Source organism: Hibiscus syriacus, unplaced genomic scaffold, assembly GCF_006381635.1.
Source record: "Hibiscus syriacus cultivar Baekdansim isolate YM2019G1 unplaced genomic scaffold, ASM638163v2 tig00110328_pilon, whole genome shotgun sequence".
In the NCBI taxonomy this organism is placed as follows: Eukaryota; Viridiplantae; Streptophyta; class Magnoliopsida; order Malvales; family Malvaceae; genus Hibiscus; species Hibiscus syriacus.
This window is the reverse complement of record NW_024062685.1, coordinates 7,405,179-7,417,489: the sequence shown is the minus strand read 5'-3', so window position 1 is coordinate 7,417,489 and position 12,311 is coordinate 7,405,179. Positions and strand designations below refer to the sequence as shown.

Genomic DNA, 12,311 nt, shown 5'->3' with positions numbered 1-12,311 from the left:
CAATCGGACTCAAAAACAATCTTATCAAAAACACAAAATCTTAAACCAAAACAAAACTTCAGGGTTCTGCAAAGCGAGGTTCCAAGACTGAAACCTGACATGCCTGATAATTGCAGCAAAATCCGACCTACTCTCCATTCCAAAATTATTTTTCATATGTTTTCGTTTTAGTTCTAAGGCTATGTTTTGATTAATCCAGACCGGCGTGGATCGTACATCAAAACCCTGATTTTGGTGGGTGAGTCTCAAAACGAAAATTTTCTACATACACAATGACTTAAGCTCGAGATATGTTTAAATTTTCTACATACACAATGACTTAAACTCGAGACATGTTTAAACGATATAAAGCTACTTGTCACGTGGATCCTTCACTACCATGCTTTTCTCGCTTCTTCATTCTTGTTTATAACTTTATATTGCATCTCATACCTTTACACGATTTACCATATTTATTCCCATCGATGAATGTTTTCTGTAAAGAAAAAACTTAACTTATGATGCGGGTGCAAGAGTATCTCCCTTCCATTACCAAAAATTGTGTGTGCATATTCCCCCATTCCATAATTCTCTTTTCCATCCCCCCATATTGGGTCCATAATATTTAATTTCATTCGAATACAAAATATTGGTGCTTTACAAAATGGCAAATATTATTGACAACTTTAAAGGTAAAGAAAGCTAGAACTCTCTTTGGGACTTGGTCACTTTAGTTTATCACCCAAAAGTTTAAAAACTGATGTCCATGTCAAATCAATTACACCCAGTAAAAGAACAATACAAAACGTTAAAAATCTACCTATAAATTTTGCTAAACAGAAGCAGACATCAAATGTATAAAAAAAATGCACTCGTTTTGATTTGATCTCTCTGTTTCCGATGAAAACGAAGTAAATAGCATAAATATGGATAGAATTAGCTATCGATGCTGTAAAATTCTTTGCAAGTGTTAAAGTTCGTTAGTACTTCTCTCTTCTTTTCATTTCATCAAGCTGGAAGAAAAAAGGAAATATAGCCAAGATCGATTGATCAAGTTTATTAATCATGGCAACCTCATGATCTTATAATCATAAGGATCAAAGATCAGAATAGATATTTTTGAAAGAATTAACACTTTTAATTAAAGGATATTGATAAAGTTGGATTCAAGTTATAAAAATGAAATGAAAAAAACCCTAATATATGCACAACAAAAGCTACAGTTTCAGCTATATATGATGATGAATACGGTAGATCTGCTTGATTAAAGCCATTACCATGCCTTTTCTATGTTTCTTGTTGTATTCTAAAGCATAAAAACAGTTCAATATGCATCAGATGAGCATGGAAGAATTGCGGAAAGTAAGTTAAAAAGAAGTTCACAATGAAATATTGAATTGCAGAAAGTAGAGAGATCTCTTACAGAACATACTGAACTGCTGAAGAACACACAGAAAGCTAACATAGTGAACAGCTGAAGAACACATAGAAAACTAACATAGTGAACTGCTGAAGAACTTAACCCAAACCATAAAAAACTAAGTAAGAATTTGCCTTGATGGAGCAAATATTTTCGGACCAAGATGCTTGATTCCCCCAAAAGAAGTTGAGAAAAGATCCATCACCCAGAATAAAACCTATGTCTTGCTTTTGTTTCTTTGATCAAGTCTTCCCCATCTCTAGTAAAACGCACGTCTTTTAGCCTTTTTGGATCTGAGCTTCTCCTTGCTTTATTGGGTTGATGAAATGATGACATGCTTTGAAGAGCGTGGAAGGGTCTTGTGATGAAAAGAAAGGTGAGTGGGAACAATGATGCGAAGGAGAAGATTACCAAACAAAGGAACACTATCATTGCTGTTTTGTTGTGGCGTCGAAACTAAGAAAATTCAAGGTTTTTCTACTCTCTCTCCTCCCTCCCTCTCTCTCGTCAGAAAGAGAGAGAGAGAGAGAGAGAGAGGTCATCAAAATCCAACATCAGCCATTAGCTTAAACATGCCATGCTTTAACCCTAGTTTTTTTTATACAATCTTATGACAATAAATATTCGTACGTTTAATATTATAATGCTCTAATCTAAAATTTTAAAATATAATAAATTCTTTAATCACTTAAATAGCATGATTCTAAATATTACTACTTAAATTTAATAGTGTTTTAGATTTTCTTTATAATGTCATAAAATATGAGGTTAATTATCGAAACAATACTTAAAATGATATTTTTATTAGATTATATTTAAATAATATTATTTATCAAGATGATATTTTTTTTATAAAAAGTACGTTACGATAAAAACGTTTTTTAAAATGTGAATTCTGTGGCTAGGACACGTATTTATGGACATCTTATATATTTTGGACAGTCTCTTCTACACTGGTGTTTTCCACGATCAAGTTGAAAGAAATGAGAATAATCAGTTAAAAAGTCTTAAAAATGTTGTACGCAATTTATTAAAAAAACACATGTGGTACTATCTATGACATGTATTTGTACGATTATGAGTCGATCAGACGACGATGATGATGTGTATAAATCTTATCTTCAACCATAGAAGGATGCATTTTTAGAAAATTATACGTAAACACTTTTAAAAAATTCATATATGACCTTATAAATTTAAAAGTATCATAATAAAAATTTATTGATTTTGAATTGTCAATAATAATTTTTTAATTTGATCAAATTCATATCAATATGATAAATAAAGATAATTTAAATATTAAGATCCTGAATGTTCTATAATACAACAATTATCTTTAATTATTATAATACAACAATATTAAGATCCTGAATGTTCTATAATACAACAATATAATTTGATCAAATTCATATCAATATGATAAATAAAGATGATTTAAATATTAAGATCCTGAATGTTCCATAATACAACAATTATCTTTAATTATTATACTAATATGAATTGATCAAATTTAATAATTATTTTTATCATGTCAATAAAGATAATATTACCAAAAATATGATGTGAAAATTAAAAAAATTTATGTCACGGCTTTAAAACTATCACCTGATGAAAGAAATTGTATTGATTGTGAAATAATTTGGTTTGAAAATTATCAAGTATTATACTATATTACAATTTAACATGGAAATAATTAATAAAGTAATTTAGTTATATTTAATCTCATTTATAGAATTAAAAAAAATCCTATCCTTAATTTATTAACCCAACCAATAATAAATATAATGATATAAAATAGTATTTTTATATCTATTTCAAAGTTAGACTAGGTTTATAAATGAAACAAGACAGATCGTAAGCTACTTGAGATCGATTTAATCAAAATTCAATAAATACTCGACTCAAATAAACTTAACTCAAACTCAACTCGAATTCTTAAAGAACTGAAATGATATATTTGATACTCTACTAAACAAAACTCGCAAGTAACTCTAAAATGTGGCAGGTAACTCTAAAATGTGGCAGTTTGACTTAGAAAGTGGGCTGATTATAGGATAAAAAGTGTGAGTTTTCAGAAACCTAGTGACTGACATCTCGAAAATGTATGATAATCATTATTATTCCTGACAATGTTCAAATCATATGCAATTAATATTTCTCACTTTCAGCCTTAGCTGTAAAGTCTAGTTTTGGGCAGCAGTGCAGGAACCTAGGAATTTCCTTTTTCCTTTTATAATAATTATATTGACACCACCCTGAATCTCAAAATATTGTAATCACTCGCCTCCAAATGTGAATGTTGTCGGGCTCAATTGCTTTTGCTTTTTTATATTTAGTGTTTTAAATCGAATATACATGGAATTTGATCAACTCAAAACAACCAGGTGCTGCCTCAAGTGACGATGCAAAGGGAACATTCACTTGGAATTTCATATCATATTACTCAAACAATAATTCAATAAACATTTTATTGCCCCGGGATTCGCCGTGAACCCTAAACAATACATACACCATAATTTACAAGTTTTCATGAAGCACACTTGGCACTTATAACACTGTATGATAATGGAGTTGGGCATTGCATTTCACCCCTTCACTTATTAATGGCAGATTTGTTCCTGTAGATGGCAAACACCCATTCCAATGGGACGAAAAATCAAATAGCATACGATAAATAAGCTAAGGCCTGTGGTTATTTGACCGTAAAAAGCAGAGCTTCGATACTCACGTTTGGTATTTGAGGTATTCATCAACTGTGAGAGATTTAGGGTCACCGAACCAGTTAATCATAAATATGTCTTTGATCGCCAACTTGAAAATCCCAAAAATCATGACCCTTAGGCCACCCTGTACACTCCAACCGTTGCGAACTTGGAAAGTAAAATAAACGCAAGTTACTTGGACTCGATCGTGTTCATATGCGCCTCAAGTCGAATGAAATAAAGGCAAACAACAGCAACAATTATTTAGGCTAAGATTTACCCTTCATCTCGGGATGCCTTGTGAACAACGCAGTTTGAGCAAATTCGGCCTCCTTAGAGTTTTCTTCAACTACTACCAACTAAAAACACCAAATGTGACATGATGAGCTCAATGGGGATGACAGAAAACTGGGTTTAGCAAACTACCTTTCCCGTGAGTGTGATTTTTGCACATGCAGGGCTTTCTGGGTCTGCATTGCCACAAGTTTCGAGCGGATACTCACTGATTGTAAGAGAGGACCGCTGGTCTTTTAATGCATTTCTTGCTGTTGGATCAAGGGTTGTCAAATAGAAATACGGGTCACCGGTGCTTTTGCTGGGTATCCCATCACTAAACGAAACAACATTCCTGCAGCACATGTTAACGTTCTTGACATGTTCATACAGGTAACTTCGAATACCGGATGTCTATTATGAAAATTTCAAATACAGGTACATAATTATACATCAATTTCTGGACTCTGGGTTTAAAACATTTGTAGTTCTCATGAATATTATCCGATGATCAGATCTCCTCAAACTCTAACCCGTACCAGTAAAACCACAGATTTGAAATAAGATTCAGATTATCCATGATCATTTCTCTCTCTGTACTTAACTTCTCTAATCTTGAAAACAATAAAAAATAATCAATGCCTATGTTATTCCAACTATTCCTTCCCCTGAAGTACTGTGTCCAACATATATTCGAGACAGGTAATGTATGTACGATCCTCAAAATATATGAAAAGCGAGGACATACGCCTATATACGACACTCACACCAAGTCCAAATAACAGAATTTGCCACCAAATATCCCTGATACAAGCATAAGCAAAGAAAGAAACAATGCATTGAGTTTAAACATGAGAACTATCTTACTTACCAATAGATGAATAAACATATTCAATATGTATGTATGTATGTGTATATATGATAAAAATTTACCCAAATGGTGACCCTTCCAATTCAATTGATATTGTACTGCAAACTCAAAATTACAAATATGGCCAACCCAAAACACCAATGTTTTCTCAACTTGAACAATAATAATTCAACAACAGATATTAATTGGCGGCAAAAGTTCCACGATAATGCATGTGGGAAACTTTATTTCCCAAAATAATGTTGTAATGCGATTATTTCCCCAAATGGGGCGAATGACACAGGAAACATGGATCTCTCGGCGTCTTCAGGTTTGTTGTGAATTTTACATTCGTTCGAGGGATCTCTCAACGTCTTCAACACAATTTCCATACAAAATATGATCTTTCGGCGTCTTCAACACAATTTGCATTCACGTTGGAGGTCTCGGCGTCTTCAACACAATTTCCATTCTCGTTGGGTCTCTCAGCGTCTTCCATGTAATTTGACAGCCATGGATTTTGGAGCAAAACCAGGAAACCATGGGAATATAATGGGTTGTAACAATGAGGAATGAAGATCGTGATGGTTAATGATTTTAGTGCATGGTCGGTCCATAAAACAGAACAAAACAAAGGTAAAAGAAAGGGGACGAGAATTTCTTTCAGTATACATTTTAGAAAAGTGAATCAATAATGCACAGATAATGGGCAATAATGCAGAGAAAATTTTGCATGGGGGGCCAGGATGAAAATCACTACATGCATGTGAAGCAATAATGGGGTAAAAGTGTCCAGATAATGCTGCTGGGAAATGGTGTCGTAATAATGCACCAAATATGATTTATAAATAGAGGATAGTGGTGTCTATCTGGGAGGGAGAGTGTGAGTTCGGGGAGAAGTTAGAAAAGAAGAGAAGAAAAGCTTCCATGTTCAAGAGTTATTTAGGGAAAAAGGAGAAAAAAGTTCGAACAAAGGAAGAAATAAATCGAATATTTAGTAAGTTTTATGTAATTTTTATAATTGTTCTATTATTTTAATTTTAAATAGAAATTAATTAGATAAATGTTTTTGATTTTAAAGAATGAACTATATTTTTTATTTTGTTAATGAGTAATAACTCGAGTAGGTTAGTGGTTATTAATTATCCATTAACATCCCGGTAGGTTAATGGTTAGTGGTTGCAGGTTATTAATTTTCCATTATAATTATGAATGTAATTTATTCTGAATATCTATATTTTTACGTGTAGAGAAAATGAGCAACAAAATTTTCACGATTGTCCATTATAATGGACATATGATAGAAAATGAGGTCGGAGTTATTTTTCAGTTTGAAGCACCTATATATATGATGTTTAAAAGGGACATCACATTTGTAGAGATGAAGGCGATGATAGAAAGAAAAATTTGTGTTAAAGTTGATGGTTTGAGGTACATATTTATGGTATGTCCCAATCCAGTCAGGTATGCTGTTGCACCACTTGAAGAAGATGATTATATTATAACTATGGTTGGATTACATGACTCAACTAATATTCCAATTATTTAGTTATTTGTTGAGTTGTGTAATATATCTAATGTGCATGGGTCATCGAGAAATGCGGTTGGAACTTCATCTCAAATGGGTTTCGAGAGTCATTTCGATAACCCGACATATAGGTCGATGAACAACTTTGTGGCGATGTTGGAAAGTGCAAATGAAGTTAGTGGAACATCTGGAGCCGCACAGTATGACGTTGAAAACCGCTGGGAAGAAATACTTGAATTCCAGTGAAGATGAAGAAACTGAGGAACCTGATTTGGTTGAGGATGAAGCCATGTTCGATGGTGATGAAACTGATATCAATATTGGTGTCGAATTAAATGAATGCTTCATGCATGCAATAATCGCACTACAGTTGATGCGTGAACAGTAAAAAACTGTTTCTATGTGAACTGATGAAAAAAACTCTTTTCATGTGAACTGAATGAATGCTTCATGCATGCAATAATTTGCATTGCAGTTGACGCGTGAAAAGCTGCCCCCTCTCCCACGTGAAAGCCTTTTAGCTTTTTCCCTTTTCAATGTATTTGAATTTAACTTTATATTTAAAAAAACTAAAATACTTTAGTAATGATTTATTAATTATTAATTTAATAATTATTACTAATAATATCAATAATGATTATTAATAAATAATATGATTAATACTAATGATTACTAATAATGATTTACTAATTATTATTAATTTAATGATTTGATATGTAATGACTTAGTAATAATAGGGTTTAATAATGATTAGTAATTATGTTTTATTATTAATATTTAATGATTTGATACACATGATTTAATAATGGTTACTAATAAAAAAATTATAATAATTATTACTAAAAATGATTTAATAGTAAAAAACTCAATTTAATAGTAATAATATTCGATTCAAATACTTAAATTTGATACTAATAATTAAATAATGATTACAACTCTTGGCGATGTCAGGGTGTTGTTGAATAAAAATGTCAAGGCACACGTCAGTTTCGTTATGGTCGTTGCACTTGTTCAGGAGTTTGTTCATCATAACCTACCTGCTCATTCATCGAGGGCATAAGTTCCGGTGTTGTAAATATAGACCACCACCACTATGTTCTCCCATTTGATCAAAATCATTTGTTGCCCCAAACATGGGTGATTGATGAGGAACAAGCTGAGGAGTGTATGGCGTAACACCATAATCACCAAACGCTTGATTAAATGATCTTGTGTGATCAAAAGATTCTGGTGGGATATTATCCATTGCCTCTTGTTCTGCTCCACGGTGAGAAGAACTCCCACTCCTACTCCAGTTCTTCTTGGTTTCTCGGGTTTACCAAACTTTTTCTGGTACTCTATAAATTATCGTCTTTCTCTGTTCGTTGTCAAGAACGACTTTCCATGTTCTCAAAAAATAATTCATGTAATCCAAACTCTGGAAGTCAAAGTCATCCGCTTGTATGGGAGTGAGCGTTGGAAAGTATGAACCCCTGTTGTTCCAATGATTGATATGGTTGGCATGCCTCACAGACCAATCCTCACCGACCCTACCCCGCCCATCTAATTTGTGAAGAGCGTCATGATTCTCTCAAATTCCTGGAATAGGTTGGTGGAAGCCGAACTAGCTCAACACTCTATCGGAAAATTGGAACTTCACAAATGCGAAATGGATCAATGGTGTAACAGCACACCAATATTGACAACACTCCCAGACATATTGCGGTACGTACGACATAATTTCTCCATCATCGTACGGCCTCCAAATAGACTATAAAACAAAATTATATAGTTATTATTTAATTAAATAATTATAAAATTCAACTAAATAAATAAAGAACAATATTATAATATAAACATAATAATAAATAAATTCGCTAATTAATTTTATATATACCTCAACTTTGCATTTGATGTCAATCTTAAACCTAAACTCTTTCACGTTATTGTGCGCCAACCCAGTTCTTTCTATTTTATGCCTCCATCTGTATACCAATCATAATAAAATTATGTAATTATTTTTCCTTTACAAAATATTCTTTAATTAATTTAAGATCAAATATTTTAAATAAAAAAATTACCTTCCGACAAGAGGAAAGTCAACTGTAGTTCGACTAATAAGTGTTAACCATGGAATTCTGTACCATGCCCACGATTGTAATAACATCGTGCATCCACCGATTTCATTTGTATACGCATCATTTACAAGTAATGACGCCTTGCACATCTCGCGATACAAGAACGCCAATATTACCAATCCCAACTATACTGACATGTTATAAAAAAGTTACAAAAAACAGAAGATATTGTAAATGGACAAGATTACTGGATTTATCCGGCATCAAGATTCCGCCGATCAACCGTAATATATATGCTCGAGTTGCATATATAATGTCTTGCTCACTACAATGAGGATCGAGCTTAAACTCATTTTCCAACCAGGATAATCTCAGTCGTGACCCTTTTGTTAAATCTTTGTGTGGTACCTTCCCAAGGTACTGCTCACATATTGCAAACACGTTAAGATCAATATTTCCCACCACTGTCATTCCATTTGTAGGAACACAGAGTTTTAAAGCCACATCCTCCAAAGTGATCGTACATTCACCACATGGAAGATGAAAAGTATGAGTTTCTGGTCTCCACCGTTCAATTAATGCACTGATCAAACCGGGGACCAACCTAAACTCTCTTACAAAAGTGACATCATAAAAATCAACTATTTTTAAATTATCGACAATACGTTGATCTGACATCTCACAATTGATAAGTTGAGGACGAAGGACTCTTTGTTCGTCATCCTACAATTTTTTAATCCAAGTAATTATAATTAATTCACCATTCTCAAATAAAAAAATTTATTCGATCATAATACTAGTTCTTCCAAATGACTCAAAATGTGTCGACCATCTAGCCTCAAAAGAACATTTTCTTCTGCTATGTTTCAATAAATCTAGAAAAAAATATTACACTCAAATACAACTTAATATGTTGGAAAAAATAAACGAGAGAGAACTTACGTGTTTTTGAACAGCGTTAAACCAAAACTCGGAAAATTATCATTGAAAACCCACTTCAAGCAAAGCAACAGCTCCAATTGAAACTAAAAGAAAATCATCCTTCAACTTAAAAATCCCCTTCAACTAAAAACATATTAATTGAAAGGAAGATTGCATTAGTAAAAGATTTCCCTATGTTCACAAGTAAATCATCCTTCCAAAAAGGAACAAAAGAATGAGCATCTGAAGCTTTATCAGCATGACTAATGTTTCTTGTCAATTTTCATATTCCATGTCAAACCCACAAATTCTTGGAATGGGAATAAAAGTGATGCACCATGGTAAGAAGTTAAGGTCCTAAGCAAGTTGTTCAAGTCAATAATCGATCCACATGAGATGAAAGCTATGGTTAAACTCTTAGTTCACAAAGCAAAACCCTAAGCAAGTAATGAGTTACAAACTATTCATTCACCTTTACCCCATGTGTTCTTATAGATTAGCAATTTTTAGTGATACGAATTAAAGCAAGAAAAAGACTGTAGAGGCAAGTTCTTACAATTTCTGGCCATTCATAATCAATGCCACATATTTAAAACGGGAAAATCCAAGTTCAATGCAATAAGAATCCCTTTGAGGATTCCTAGTCTTCCTATATCATATGTCAGGCTTTTGGCATCCAAAAAAAATCAAGTAAAAATCATCAAGGGCTTTAAAGATTCTCAGGCAATCAAAGATCTACAAGCTAAAAAAACTCTTAATCTTAGAGAATAAATCAAAAAATTAATATGTCCGAATCAAGTCAAAATGCCAATATAAAAGCAAATATGCTATTGCTCGAGGAATGAAAGAGTAATACATATTTCTTCATCAACACAATCATGGAAATAGAAATCACATTAAATGGGCTTTGACATTCTAACTAAAGTTAAGAATACCTTTGTTGCAAGGAACTGCCTGACTGCACTTTCCTGATTGAACCTTGATATAAGATCTTCGACGTCTGGTTTTACTATAGCAAGTCTCCTCTACAGCATATTAAGAATCCTTTTTAACTTATGACGCTCATCTGATAGAAAAAGGATAAGGAAATCTCTATAGAATTGTAAATGAAATGCCTAAACCCCTCTTATAAATATGTTCACGGGCTTCCGGTGCATGCATTATTGGTGGTACCCTATCCCAGTGCATGCATTATGTATTGCCCCCATGCTGAAGAAGACGTCGAGAGATCTCAGCATGCATACACGATTCAAACGTCCAGGCCCCCTCCCAGCAGCATGCATGCACGATTCACGTCCAGGCTCCCCACATGCAACTGCTCACCCCTGGCACATGCAACAGCAGCTTTCTCTGCTCACCCCCATGATTTCCCACGTCCAGGCCCACATGCAGAGCTTCCACATGCAACAGTAGTCTCGCAGCAAAGTTGAAGATGCCGAGAGATCCTTGAACGAATCCAACACCCCTGAAGACACCGAGAGATCCCAAGAAATACATGTAACCTGTAGCATTCACCCCATTTGGGGAAATAATCGTCTGACTGGATTATTTTGGGAATTAAACATTCCCAGCAGCATTATCTGGGCACTTTTGCCATTAATTGGCCTTGGTTTAGATAATTATTCAACGATTAATATTTGAGAATAAAAAAGAAGTCAAAGCTTCATCTTCTGCTAATTGGAATTTAAACTTCAAACAATATCAATCATCTGGGTAATCTAATCAAACAATTAAAGAAGAATAAAATAAAACACCGAATCCAAATTACTAATTAAGACCCCAAACCAAGCATCAATTGCTTTTGTAAAATAATGAAAAGTACAAGAATCAAAAGAGAAAGAAAAAATATTTACTTTAAAATCCCCCAAGAATTCTGAGACACCAACCAATGAGCCTAGGCAACATCATCATCTCTATCAGGTTTGGGTTCAGCTAAAAGCCTTCCATCAACACATCCTTGAAAACCCAGGAAAAACAAGACCAAAATACAGTAAAAAAGGCCTTTGGTTTCCATGTTTAAAAAAAAATCATATGACTGTTTTTCGAGAGAAGTAGATGAATATGAAGAGACTCGACAATATCTATATTTATATAGAAAGTTTGGGACTTTGAAGACAAGTATGGGTAAAGGCAATGAATTTATTGCTAGAAGATGGGACATGTTTTAATTTTATGCTGTCGAGCACACGATACTAAACAATGTTATTGGTTCTTATGGTTATACCTTCTGTCAAAGTCATCAACTTTGCCAAACATTTATAATCCTAAATACCTCTACGTCTATGGTGGAACATGGTAATACAATGCACTGAATTTTACAAGATTGGGCACTTGAGAGAGATTTCAGGGTCCCAACAAAGCAATCAACAGAACATGGTAATATAGTGCACTGAATTTTACAAAATTGGGCACTTGAGATAGATTTCAGGGTCCCAACAAAGCAATCAACAACCCCACCTCTCTTGAGATAGATATCAGTAAAGGCATCAAAGGTTTTGATAGGAGATGGATCATCTTCCTGATTAAAAGGGAGTTATTGGGAAATAAAACGAGTACGAGTAATTTCCCTATAACCAGATTA

The 12,311-nt window shown here is 33.5% G+C and overlaps 1 pseudogene; it reads right to left on the bottom strand.

Moving 5' to 3' along the window:
• Window positions 1–4,370: 4,370 nt before the first annotated feature.
• On the bottom strand, window positions 4,371–11,744 carry LOC120118349 (annotated as a pseudogene).
• Window positions 11,745–12,311: the final 567 nt, after the last annotated feature.